We start from the raw sequence: 15,198 nt of genomic DNA, 5'->3' as shown, positions 1-15,198 counted from the left end.
TTCATAGTATTCGGCCTAATCACAGTTTGATTGTTTGAAGAATGTACGGTCTATGAGTTGTTGGTGACTAATATTTGTGTGACCCAATCATTGAGCAAGTAGCCCATGTGATAAAGAATGGGGGGAATTTGAATTAAAAGTGTGCATTCATTGAAATGAGTTCGCAAATCTTCGACAACGAGTCTTAAGATTGATCTCATCAACTCACACTTTTACGTATTCAGTTCATTTAAACTGATCATTTGTTTTTGTATCTCTAGGTGTTTCACGAGGTGATTCGAGGTGATTTGTGTACCAGCTCATTTGAAGAATCCAAGTGTGTGATATTTCAAATACTAAAACATGGACGAAGATTTCTACAACGCGTTTGCTACTCCAGTTACACCACTGAGTATTACACAGAACACGATGTTGGAGAACGAAACAGGGAAGATGCAAAAGCCTCCCAAACTAATGAATATTGAAGAATTTAAAGGTTGGGAAGGTCGGTTTGAGAATTGGGTGCAAGCTAACTATCTTGATGCTTGGGAATGCGTCGAGACAAAGTATGTTCGACCTTTTAATGATGATGAAGAGCCTGTTCCGATAAAAGATCTTACTGCTGATGCTAGGAAGAAGTATAAAGATGAGAAAATGATGCTAAGTCTTCTTCAACAAGCAGTGAAAGAAGATATTATGGTGCTTTTACAACACAATGGAACGTCATATTCGATTTGGAAAGCATTACGTTCAAAGTTTCGAGGAAGTGAAGAGATGGTTAAAAGCAAGAAATCGCTTCTAAAGAAAGAATTTGATTTGTTTCGAGGATTAAAGAATGAAAGTACACGAGAGATTATTGAACGATATTGTAATCTGCTTGCTAACATGAAAAGGTTGAGTATTGAGAAGAGCACTGATGAGTTGATACAAAAACTTGCTGATGCGTTGCCCTATGAGACTTGGGGCACATACCTTATGATGCTCAGAAACAAGAAGGGTTTTAGCAATCTGATGCTCAGTAAGTTCATTGAAAAGATAGAAGCTCAAGAAATGGAACAACGGAAAGTTATCAGAATGAAAGATTTTGATGGTGAACAGGACATCAGGTTGTATTATAAGGCATGAGTTAATGAAAAGAAATCTTCAAATCTATCTCCTAAAGTTGAGACTGCCTACAGTGCCAAGAATTCATCTAGAAGTCCATCATCTGGATCAAAAAGCAAAACCAGTTTTACTTGATTTTCATCTTATGATCCAAACATTTCAGCAACTAAGAACGGGAGAAAATTACAGTGCAACATAGTGTTAAATCTTGAAAATGATCAAGATTATTCTGAGGAAGTTGCCAAAAACCAAATGTCTTTATTAGGAATGGTTTTGGAATCTTATACTTGTTTTGTTGCAGGTCGTATTGGCAATCCAATATTAACCAAGGAAGACTACGACCAGATTGATGCTGAAGAGATGGAGCTGATGGACATAAAATGGTGTCTGGCTAGCGTGTTACGGAGAGCTGAGAAATTCAAACAAATCACGGGGAGAGATGATCTTCGTGATGCAAATGTTTCTACTTTAGGTTTGACAAATCTAAAGTCACTTGTTTTCGGTGCAGGGAAAAAGGACACTTCAAGAGGGAATGCACTAACCGTGAAGCAAGTGGAGCTCAAAATCCGTTCAACAACTACAATGATTACTATCGTAAAGCCATCTATCACCAAGTTGGTCAACAATCATCTCAACAACATAAACATCAAGCTCAAACTGCACATGGAAGAGATGTGATTGAAGATTCTGAAAAAAGAGCTTGTGTGGGTAATAGTGATAGATTGTATGAAAAAAGAAGGGATGGTGGTGCTTTAATAATTGATCAAGATGATGAGAGATTACCAGAGGGTTTTAGCTGGGCAAATTTTACTTGGGATGATTATATTCCTGATCAAACTACAGCTTACACTGCTTTTACGGCAAAGGTTGTAGATGATAGTGATGATGATACGGAATATTGGGCAAGAAAATATAAAGAAGATATGAAACTGCTTGCTGAAAGTGATAGTGAAGATGAAAAAGCCAAGAAAAAGAAGAAAAAGATCAAGACACCGGTGAGCAGTGATGATGAAGAGGTTCCGGTGGTGAGAAGACAAAAGGTGAAAAAGTGCCTAAATTCAAGGTTGAGGAAGATGTTGATGCGAAAAAAGATTCTAGTGAAGTGTGAAAATTGTGAAGTTGTGAAGAAGCAAAATAGCACGTTGATTTACAACTTGAACAGTCTGAAGGAGTCTTAGGATGTGCTAAACAAAACGATGAATCAGTACAATCAAACGAGTGAAGAACAAGCAACAGCAATGAAGACACTTCAGGGAGCCTTCATGACAAAGCAGAAAGTTGTAAACAATTACATTGAAAAATGTGCTGCTTTGGAACAAAAGCTTGAGCCGCAAAGAATTGAAACTGAAAGAGTTAATCGTTTGTTAAAAAGTTACTCATGTACTTCCTATGTTATTGACAGGATTTATCCGACGGTTGAAAGCATGAAGGTATGGGAAGACGATGAGGTAACTGAAGAGAAAGAAGCTGGAGTAGGTGTTGATGAAAAGATTGCTGATAAGAAGAAGAATGACAAGGAAAAAGACACTAAAAAGAAGACATCTGGTAAGAAGCAAGGTGTCAGTTATAACAAGTGTCCACCCCCGCTGGAAAATGGATATTTGCCTAGATATCCAAACGATGAAAGAGTCAAAAAGGCAACAAATTTACAGTGGGAGTCAGAGTCATCAGTCAATCTTCCAGAAAGTATTGATATTGTGTTTACATCATCTGACACTGATCAACAGTCTCAATTGATGAAGAAAGTCGTGGATCATGTGTTAGAGTTTGATGATATTGAAGAGTCAAAGTCTGGGTCAAGCACAAAGTGTCAAACAGAAAAACAGGACAAATTAGTTTATGATAGAAAATTTCTATTGTCAAAATCTAATTTGGATGATGGATTGTTTAAAGTTGCTTACACTTTGAATGATTCTGACAAATTATATTCTGATGAAGAATTTCCAATAAGAGGTGTCAAAACTGAATTGATAAACAAGGTTTTCATACTCACAGAAATTAATATTTCTGAAATAAAAGGCTTATGTCTTAATGAAAAACCAAGATATTACACCTCAAGAGTTCAACAGAGATTAAACAAGAAAAAGAATTACAGTTCTGGTTCAGGTTTCTAAAAGAAATTAAACCATAATGGTAATTTCAAAAAGAAAGGTTTAGGTTTTAGTCCTACAGAAAAACAGAAAAATGAAAAATATGTTCGTGATTTTAAATCCAAAATGTCATTTGTTTCAGGTACATCAACTGATGAAGAAGAAAAGACAAATTTCTGGAAAGAATCAAACAGTGAGTTTCTGACGAAGAAGCAAGTTGAGTTGAAGAAGATAGCTGAGCAGAAGAGAGATTCGAGAACCTATTTCAAGTGCAACAATGTTGGACATATTGCCAAAGATTGTTCTAAAGCGATACAATCAAAACAGGGAGTATCTCGTAAACTCAAAGAACAAGTGGTTGAGTTTGAACCACCAATTGATCGAACCAAACTGTTTAAAAATTCTATTTTTGAAATTGGTGAGAGTTCAAACAAGTTTTATAAGAAAAGAGCAAAATCTGACAACCAGAAATAGATTGTTAAGAAGGTTGGTGAAAGCTCTAGCGATGATTCTGATGGGTCAAAATCAGAGGAGCTATCTTCAGGCGATGAAACTGATTCCACAAAGTCAGTTGAGCCACAAGTTGTTTCAAAATGTGAAGCTGAAGAAAAAAATGAAAAATCAGTTCCGATTGTGAATGATGAGGAGTTTCCATCACTCCGGGCTGAAAACTATAAAAAGAAAATTGGTAAAGTTGAAATTTCTAATCAATTTTATAATGATAAACATGAATTTGATGCTGAGAAGCTCTTTAACCCCAAGGTAAAACATATCTTTGGCAAGATGATTGATCGAAAAGTCAAAGGGGTTAAAGAATTTTATGAGAAGAAAACAAAGAAAGAAAAGGTTGAACCATCCCTGGTTTGTGACTGGGATGGTACATATTATGAACAGTAAGTCTCAGGACTTGCCGGAGCTCCCAGGTTGGTAAGCGTGGAGCATGAATCGGCATCTTTCTTGAATTTTATTCGGTAACGTCAATCATACAATCGGTAAAGAGGTTTGTTTATGTTTGTTGATTATAATTACAAGTGGTTAGATGATTTGATTGCATATGGTAAATCAAGGACATTAAGTTGTACTTGTATTTTCCTACTTTTGGTTGGAAGACAAGATGATGAACCACATCCCCGAACATTTGTTTGATAAATCTACAAGTGATAAAATCAATCAAACTTATTTTCCGGAAAAGCCATTTTGATTAAAACAAACTTAAGTGTTTTGAAATCTAAATGGGAAAATAGTTTGTTGATAGGGGGAGTTCTGATTGTTTATGCCAAGTGAATGGCGAATTGATGTGATTTGATATCGGTTGTCATGTTTCTGTACAGTTTGTTTTCATATTTTCGTTAATGTGTTTGCATTTTAGGGGGAGTAGAAAATTTCAGAAAATCCAAAAACATTAGAAAATTTGAAAAAGCCAAAAACATGATAAAATTTAAAATGAGTTTTGTTGTGAAAAAGAGGAAATGATATTACATCAGTGGACTATCACAACATGCTAAAGAATTGGAAAGTTTAAATGTGATAAATAATCTTACTACGGATGTGTCAGTAGGTTTTTGCACATTTAGTAAATTGAAACGAGATATAAACCTAATTCAAACTTGCTTGATTCGTGGGTAACTATTCTTGAATATATGGGTAACCCCCGAAATCTTGTTTGAAAGGTCCTGTATTCTGAGATACTAGGTCTTTATACTCAGTGATATCTGGGGTATTATCCCGGGACTTCTGCTGTATGGAAGTACTGACCTAGTCCCCGGATAATGCTTTTCGCAAAATGCTTGAAACATAGCATCGCCCTCAGCAAGCTGATGAAACAATAAAATTGATAGTCGCTGCTGTTGTAAATAAAAGATCCTCTAAAGGGGACCCACCTAAAGTCGAAGCCGTCATCTCTCTGCGTATATGGAAGTATCGACCTGAGCTCTCACGGCCCTCGCACATAACCCCTTTACAGATATCATCTGTGGTATACTCACCTGTAAGACTGAATATTGGGATCTGGATACAGGAGTATATTCGAGTGGAGTGATACACAATTAAGTTTAAGTTTCTAAAACACTAATATCGTATCTCGAATCGATTGAAATTTGTGTGAAAATTTTAAGTGGACCAATATACTGACAATCTAGGTAAATTGTTTAGAACTGAGTATGTTTAAAGCTTAATGGTGTTAGTGAGTTGTCACAAAACTGATATGATCCTCTTACACAAACTCACAAAAATATTGTTTGTAAATATTTTGTTTTCTCTGCATTTCATTTCTATACATTCGAAAATCCAAAAAGATTTTTAGTGTGTTTTAGCATAAATTTTGAAAAAAATCAAAAAGATTTTCGACAACTGGTGTTGGAGAGCTAATTTTCAAAATTCCGAGTGCTAAACATGATGAACAAATGGTTTGGGAGAGTGCGTTGTTTTGAAAATTTAAAATATATCTTCAAGTGGTTTATCAAAGATTAACATTGTAAAATCATTCTTTGATTGTATTATTCCTGCAAGTGGTTCATTAGCTGGTGAGATTGTTTTTACAAGTTATCATCAGAAAATTTATTTTTGGGTAGAGGATGTGCAGGTTTCGAAGTGATAGAGAACCAGGTTCCGATACCTGAAGAATTTGTGATTTCAATATGCCAGACTGCGATCCCAGCATTTCGAAAGGGGGAGTCTGAAGACATCCGAGTAGAGATTGATCGTGGGGAGTCTGTTGATCATGATGAAAAGAGAAGAGAAAGATTTGAGGATGCTTGCACTGTGAGATATTTCAGAACGCGTTCAGACTGATAAAGGCTGAAGTCATTGAAGACTCGACACTTAAGACTCGTCAACATTTGAGGGGGAGTCTGTTGGTGCAGTCATCTGTCGTCTTCGTCTTAATATCGAGTCTCGGGTTCGTTGCGGTTTTGGATCAAACATTATGTCATCATCTTTGATGATGACATCACAATGATGACTTCATCACTACATCATCATATACAAGACAAATTGTTAATGGTCCAATTAAAACTAACCATTTAATGGTCCAATGAGAGATTATCAATTGAAAGTCAAATTTGTATTCAGATTGAGGGTAACCGTTTGAAAGAACCAACCGTTTGAGAGAGGTTCCGTTTGTAATAGTGGCAGTTAGAATATTCCTTCCATTTGAACAGTGATCGTTTGAAATTGTAACCATTTGAAGGATTTCAAACGGATAGGTCATGTACTATAAATAGGTTGTTGTCAATATCATTTGTAACGGTCAGGTTAGTTGATACCGAAGTGCTGCTGGTATTTCCTCTCACTGTAAACATTGTCAATTCAATATACAAGAGGTTTAAAGTAATTTTCTAGCTGTTTTCAAGTGCGTTTCTTAGTTTCCGCCTCTGAAACGTACGAGAGCTCTTCCGAACGACTCATTCAGGTCGCAACACGATCTTACATATATCCTCCTCTTGGCCATTTATGAGATGGGGAATGGATATAGTTGGTAAGCTTCCTAAGGCACCTGGTGGAAAAGTGTTCATGCTTGCTATGACTGATTACTTCTCCAAGTGGATAGAGGCTGAAGCCTTTGCCCAAGTCAGAGAAAAGGAAATTATATACTTCATTAAAAGAAACATTATAACTAGATTTGGTATTCCTTCTGAAATTATATGTGATAATGGTTCCCAATTTATTGGGGGCAGAACTACTAACTTTTGTGACAGCTGGGGGATTAAGATGATAACATCAACACCAGTCCACCAACAAGCTAATGGTCAGGCAGAATCATCCAATAAGATCATCATCAACAATTTGAAGAAGAAGCTTGGATCTAAGAAAGGAAAATGGGCAGAAGAACTACCTTATGTGCTTTGGGCTGATAGGACAACTCCTAAGAATGCTACAGGCCAAACTCCATTTTCTTTGGTATTTGGGGCAGAATCAGTGATCCCTACAGAAATGGTGGTTCCAACTGCAAGAACAAGCATTCGTGATCCTGAAGAGAACGCTAAAAACTTGGTTCAAGACTTGGATACTATAGAAGAAATCAGGGATTTGGCAAGGATAAGGATAGCTAGTTATCAACAAAGGATGGCTGGAGCCTACAACTAAAATGTCAGGATCAGGAAATTCCAAGTTGGTGATATGGTATTAAGGAAAGCATTTCAGAATACCACCAATCCTGCTGATGGAAAGCTGGCACCAAAGTGGGAAGGTCCTTACTTGATTGAAGCTGAGGCAGGAAAGGGGGCATATCGATTGCTAACAATGGAAGGTGATTTGCTACCAAGAGCCTGGAATGCTGTCCACTTGAAGAAATACTTCATGTGATAAGGATCCGTGATCCTCACATGATAAGTATCCTTGAAGGATCCTTACAGCACAGATGATCCTTATTTTGGTAACATTCTAATCTCAAACTAGTTCATTCTTTTATTTTCTCATATAAGGATAGGGATCCTGCATCCTTTATCCACCTTTCACTTGATTCTGAGTTTTGAAGGTTCAGGTTTCCTTAGCAAAGGGTTGATTATCCACAGAAGCATCCAATTATATGGGCTTGACCCCAGTTATTTGGGCTTGACCCCAGTTTCGCCAGTAGCGCACGATGATCCTGGTATAGTTCATGGCAATGGGACCAGTACTCGCTTTAGGGGCTGACAATTTCATTATACTGGCTATACCTAGGATCCTACGTATAATGGTAGACGTACCATACATCTGTTCCTAAGGTTTCTAACGTTTTCACGTTAGATAAGGTTTTGGCATTTTCATGTCACTAAGTTTGGATAGTCGCCAGTAAGGGCCATACTCCAGTTTACACACGATCCTTTGGACTTGTCCCCAGTTATCCTTTGGGCTTGTCCCCAGTTGCTAACTTTTATCTTATATTGGCTTAGTCCCAAGTTGTATCCTATTTCAGGTTTCTGAAGCTAAACGTCCAAGGATCCTTGATCCTTCCCTTCTACTAAGGTTTGTCTTTTGGGTTATCCTGGTTATAAGTGTTAAAGGATAGGATCCTAACTTGGATTCTCAGGTATGATCCTTAACTATTTTGATTTTATTCATTATTTATTTGAATAACCCTTATCCTTTGACAACTGAACTTATGATTCTTAAACTATATTACTTTTCAGAACTTATCGATTATGGGATATGTGATCCTTGATCATATCCTAAACTTTTTGGGGATATTTTTTAAATTTTTTCAAGGCGTGATAAGTTTTAACAAAATGAACATTACGACAGTTGGAAAGTAAAATATTAATAAGGATATCAACACAGGATAAGCCAAAAAGTTAAAGTTATTTTATTCACAAAACTTTAAACCATTTAAGGTTGTCAAAATTGCCAACCCACCCCGTCCACATGGGTTGGCAAAGGGTGTCCGTTGTTCATTGGTCTAGAAAGTGCAGGAATCAAAAGACGGCAGGATCACAATGGCTTCATCCCCCAAACAGAGGATCCCTCCACCATTTATAATCCTACCTATTGTTCGAAGGATCCATGATCCTTAGCCCTAATTACTATTGTTTGAGTACAACCCATCATTGTTCAACAAAAAACACCATAACCAAAACAAACTAGCAACTTTAAAAAAATGGGCTCCGGCTATGTTAGGGCAGGATTTTTTATGACCTGTGATCCTTACATGATATCCTAACAGTGATCCTTGTTTCTGTGGCAGATAGTGATCCTCAGAAGAGCTTCAGGATCAGGATCATGGATCATCCTAAGGATCCTCATACTAACGATTGTTCTCTTTGAATTTCATGTTGTTTTGCAGGAATTACAAGTTGGACCTGGTCTTGGCAACGTCATTAAGGAATCTTCCACGCTAATTTCGCATATGCATAACCGGAAATGGACGTTGTGGAGAATATGGAAACTTAGCACAAATTACGGATAGTTTATTAGGCTAAATTTACTTCTATTTCTAAAAGGGGTAATGAGCTAGTAGTTAGGTGACTTGCCTAAATTCAACCACACACACACCTATATAAACTGCACTCTCGAGCATTTGGCAGGGGACGACACATTTCTTACACGCTCTAGCATACTACACCATAGTGATCCTTGTACCTAGCTCGTTACTATCCGAAGTTGTAAACGTTATTTATTATATTTGAACTTGGTGATCGGTAGTTTCCATCACTCGAGGTTTTTTATGCCGGAGATCATTCATTGATCAAGGCTTTTTCCTCGTATAAATCCTTGTGTCACTTGTGCAATTTATATTTAAGTGATCCTTATCTTTATTCATCATTTCAAGCATCATTCCCCGTTACAGAGAGTTTGGTTGCATTATCCTTGTGTGATTTTTGACCAAAACAGTTTGGCGCCCACCGTGGGGCAATTGGTGCTTCATTCATAAGAAAGTTTTCTGTTGGTGATCATTCCGGATCGTTGCATACGAATACATGGCTTCATCGGTGAAGAATACCTCTACTGCGATGTCTACGGTCAATTCATCTCAGGGCATTCCACCTTTGCCTCCACCACCAGCTGGATCTCAGAAAAATGCTGAGAAGAAACCAACTCCTATTTTCTCTAAACCTCCAACTTCTTATGCTTCCTACACTCCCACTCCTAGTGACATATTTACTTTGATTTTGAATATGAGAGATCATATACAGCAACAGGACAAGACCAATGACAGGATCCTAAACGAAATCGGAGATCTCAAGAAACAAAAGAAAGCGGCAGAGGATCATTCTCCACTGGTGCCCAAATCTTTGAATTTTGATACTCCGGTGATTACTTCTCAGCCATCAGAGGTTCCAGATATTCAACATGTGGGTGGACCAAGAGGAGTGCACTTCGGTTCAGCAATAGTGACTCAGGCATCAGGTTGATATTTCCAGCCAGCAGGATCCTATCCTCAGCATATGGGATCCTTCATGAATTCAGGAGCCTACTCAGGAGCACAGCAGGTTCAAGGATCCTCCTTTGTTCCAGGATCATCCCAGGTTCAAGGATCCTCCTTTGTTCCAAGATCATCCCAGTTTCAAGGATCCTCCTTTGTTCCAGGATCATCCCAGGTTCAAGGATCCTCCTTTGTTCCAGGATCATCCCAGGTTCAAGGATCCTCCTTTGTTCCAGGATCATCCCAGGTTCAAGGATCCTCCTTTGTTCTAGGATCATCCCAGTTTCAGGGATCCTTCCAGATGCCAGGATCCTTGAAGAGTTTGCAAACAGGAAGTTCAGATGTCCATCAGGGAGATTTTATTCCAATGCAGACCATTGCTTCCACTGGTCCCTCCATCATCCCAGAGTCCTAGCAATATGGATTCACATCCAGTGTTCCTAACTTGAACCCAATGGGAGGTAACACTTTTAATAAGTCTCTTACCACTAACCATGGATTCATGCAGGATGCAGGTATCAACCATGCTATGGCCAAAGAGCTGCAAAAACTGAAGGATATGATATCAAGTGTTCCAGGGGTGGTCAAACCTATCCCGGAGATTGCAGATGGAAGCCATAAGATATCTCGTTTTGCAGCACCTATTTGTGATGCTGAGATACCCAAAAGATTCCATATTCCAACTATGAAGTTGTATGATGGTTCAACGGATCCTGAGGAACACATAGCCCAATACAGGGAGAGGATGGAGATCAATCCGATTCCAGAAAGGTTAAAGGAAGCATGCCTATGCAAGGGATTTGGATCCACTCTTACTGGATCAGCTCTCAAGTGGCTGCTAAGTCTTCCCCCTTACTCTATTACTTCATTTGCTAATCTGGTTAACTTATTCAATAATCAGTTTTCTTGTAGTAGAAAATTTGAACGATTGACTAGTGATTTATATAGGATAACTCAGGGTCATAATGAATCATTAAGGGATTACATAACCAAATTTAGTAAAGAATCCTTGGACATTCCCAACTTGGATATAGCCACGGCTGTTGAGGCCTTCAAAATGGGATTGCTTAGGGATTCATTGTTCTATGATGATCTTGTTATGACACCATGCAGGAACCTAGATGAAGTAAGGACTCGGGCACTCAGGTTCATCCGGCTAGAGGATGACAAGAGGATCCAGGAGAGACTAGTAGGATCCTCAAAACAAGAAAAGCAAGGATCCTCGTTCAAGAACAACAAATTCAAATCCTATAACAGAACTGGCAACCAGAACGTGCATGTTGTTGACCAAGAAGAGGATGATGAGGATTAACCTCTAATTTCTGAATATTGTTTTTCTGTTGATAACCATGAACTAATCCTTGCGATGTCGAATCTAGGAGAAAAAGCCAGATGGCCCAGAAAAAATGACAAACCGGCCGCAATTAAAGACAAATCAAAGTGGTGTGCATACCATGAGGATTTTGGGCATTTAACAAAGGAATGCATCACATTGAGGAAGGAAATTGGATATTTGTTGAGCAAGGGGCATTTAAAAGAGTTGATGGGAAGAAAAAAGCCAAGGACTCAGGATCCTGAAAGGATCCCTGAAAAAGCTCCAGCCCCTCCGGCAGATGCACAAGTGATAAACTTTATTTCTGGAGGATCAGACATCTGTGGTACATCCTTCTCAGCAGCTAAAAGGCATGCCAAGGAAGCTAAAATGGATAATGGAGAAAGACCTATTCGAACATCGAGTGTCTCGGAAGGAAAAGTCATAACCTTTGATGAGGATGATCGCGTTGACATCCAGGATCCTCATCATGATAGTTTAGTTATTACTCTTTTCATTTCTAACCATTTTGTCCGCAGGATCCTTATTGACGGAGGAAGCTCAGTAAACATTATCCAGCTAGATGTTCTGAAGAAAATGGGTATCCCTGAATCAGATATCACACCAAGATCCTCCGTGCTTGTGGGATTTAGTGGCGAAACTAAGAGAACCCTGGGGGACATCAAACTCCCAATTTATGTGGAAGGATTACATAATTATCAAAAATTTTGTGTTATTGACTGTTTATCTTGTTGTAATGTTATCCTTGGCAGACCCTGGATACACGATATGAAGGCAGTCCCATCCACCTACCATCAATGTGTGAAGCTCCCTAGCCCTTGGGGAATAGTCAAGATCGATAGTGATCAGCAGGAGGTTAAGGATTGTTATACTTCATCAATGAAACAAGCCTCGAAATCAAGGGAGCAATAGCAATTAAAGTATCCTCCAAGGGATGTCTTGGAGGCAAGAGAGCAGGATGTGGTCGAAATCCTCATGGATCCTGATGATCCTGAATCCAAAATCTATATCGGGTCAGGGATCCTTGGCAAGATGAAAGAAGACCTTGTATCCTTCCTCAAAAGAAGAAAGTCTACCTTTGCATGGAAACATGAGGATATGACAGGTATATCTAAGGATATTATCACTCATAATCTTGGCATTGACAGGTCATTTAAACCAATCCATCAAAAAAGGAGGAAGTTTGCACCAGAAAGGAATGCCATTATCCAGGAAGTGGTAGAGAGATTGCTACGAGCAGGTATGATTAGAGAAGTAAAGTATCCAAGATGGCTGGCCAATGTGGTTGTTGTTCAAAAGAAAAATGGAAAGTGGAGGGTATGTGTCGATTTCACTGATTTAAATAAGGCATGTCCCAAGGATCCTTTCCCATTACCCCACATTGACTCCATGGTGGATGCAACGGCGGGTCATGAATTGTTAACTTTTATGGATGCTTCATCTGGATTCCAACAAATTCAGATGGAACCATCTGACCAAGAGGACACGGCTTTTATGACCCCAACCGGTTTATATTGTTATATTGCTATGCCGTTTGGATTAAGGAATGCAGGTGCAACATATCAAAGGCTGGTGAATATGATGTTCAAGGATCAGATTGGACAGACTATGGAAGTGTACATAGATGATATGGTGGTGAGATCCATAAAAGCTGAGGATCACCTATGAGACTTGGAGGAAGCATTTGATATCCTTGACAGATATAACATGAAGCTTAATCCTTCAAAATGTCACTTTGGTGTTAAAGCAGGTAAATTCTTAGGATATATGGTAACCAAGAGGGGCATTGAAGCAAGCCCGGAACAAATCAAAGCATTGGTGAATATCAAGTCTCCTGCCAACGCTAAGGATGTGCAAAGGCTAACAGGCAGGATAGCAGCTTTAAACAAATTTATATCCAAATCCTCAGAGAAGTGTAAAGATTTCTATGATATCCTAAGGAAGAACAAGAAATTTGAGTGGACTGAGAAGCATGAGAGTGCTTTACAAGCCCTCAAAGAATACCTATTCTCAGCTCCAGTGTTGATGAAACCAGAAAAAGGAGATGTGTTATCCTTATATCTTGCGGTATCCTCAAAAGCAGTAAGTGCAGTCCTTGTTAAGGATCATGAAGGTACACAATATCCTGTCTGTTTTGGTCAAAAATCACTTAAAGATAATGCAACCAAACTTTATGTAAACGGGGAATGATGCTTGGTATGATGAACAAAGTGAAGGATCACTCAAATGTAAAATGCACAAGTGACACAAGGATTTATACGAGGAAAAAGCCCTTGATCAATGAATGATCTCCGGCATAAAAAACCTCGGGTGATGGAAACTACCGATCACCAAACTTCAATATAACAAATAATGGTTACAACTTCGGATGGTAACGAGCTAGGTACAAGGATCACTATAGTATCGTATCCTAAAGCGTGTGAGAAATGTGTTGTGTCTTCCGAATGTTCAAGAGTGCCCTTTATACAAGTGTGTGTGGTTCTATTTTAGGCAAATCACCTAGCTACTAGCTCGTTACCCCTTTAGGAATAGAAGTAAATTTAGCCTAAATAATCGCCCTTGAATTGTGCCGAGTTTCCATATTTGCCATAACGTCCATCTTTGATTATGCATGTGCGAGATTATCGTGACAGATTCCTTGTTTACGTTGCTAAGACCGGATCCAACTCGTAATTCCTGCAAGATAATATTAAGTCCAAAGAGAACAGTCGTTAGTATGAGGATCCTTGGAATGATCCGTGATCCTGATCCTGGAGCTCCTCTGAGGATCACTATCTGCCAAAGAAACAAGGATCACTTGTTAGGATCACATGTTAGGATCGCATGTAAGGATCATAGGTCATAAGAATCCAGCCCTAACAATTGCCCCCAAAATATAAGGAGTATTTATGTAATATAAACGAGTTATATTTTGCTGAATCTTATCTATAACTAACTCAACGGATATGTAGCCGTTAAGGTGGAACTATCCGTTGCGGTCTGACGTCATGGAGGTGACTGTTTTGGTTAAAAATCACACAAGGATAATGCAACCAAACTCTATGTAAACGGGGTATGATGCTTGGTTAGTTGAAAAAGTAAAGGATCGCTTTTGTAATAAATATGCAAGTGACACAAGGATTTATACGAGGAAAAAGCCCTTGATCAATGTATGATCTCCGACATAAAAAACCTCGGGTGATGGCAACTACCGATCACCAAACTTCAATATAAGAAAAAATGGTTACAACTTCGGATGATAATGAGCTGAGTACAAGGATCACTATAGTTTCGAGTGTCTAAGCGTGTGAGAAATGTGTTGTGTGTCTTCCGAATGGAGAAGAGTGGCCTATTTTAGGTAAAAAGACTAATAATCAGCTCATTACCCCTTTAGAAATAAAAGTAAATCTAGCCTAAATTATCGCCCTTAAATCATGCCAAGTTTCCATATCCTTCACAACGTCCATCTCCGATTAAGCACATGCTATAGTTGTAAAGACGCGTCCTTTGATTGTGATGCTAAGAGCGGATCCTGCTAGATGTCCCTGCAAAATAACATTAAATTCAATGAAAGAAACTGTTAGCATGAGGATCCTATGATGGTCCGTGATCCTGATCCTGAAACTCTGCTGAGGATCACTATCTGCCAAAGAAATAAGGATCGTTAGGATCACATGTAAGGATCATGTATTATAAAAATCCAGCCCTAACAATTGCCCCCAAAATATAAGGAGTGATTTTGTAAATAAATGAGTTATATTTTGCTTTGATCTTATCTGCAACGAATGATTCGGATAACTAGCCGTTAAACTCGGACTAGCCGTTGCAACCCTTACGTCATAGACGTGACAATCCTGCAGATCATGATTATAAAT

This window comes from Helianthus annuus, chromosome 13 (assembly GCF_002127325.2).
Source record: "Helianthus annuus cultivar XRQ/B chromosome 13, HanXRQr2.0-SUNRISE, whole genome shotgun sequence".
Lineage (NCBI taxonomy): Eukaryota > Viridiplantae > Streptophyta > Magnoliopsida > Asterales > Asteraceae > Helianthus > Helianthus annuus.
Note: the sequence above shows the minus strand (reverse complement) of the source record.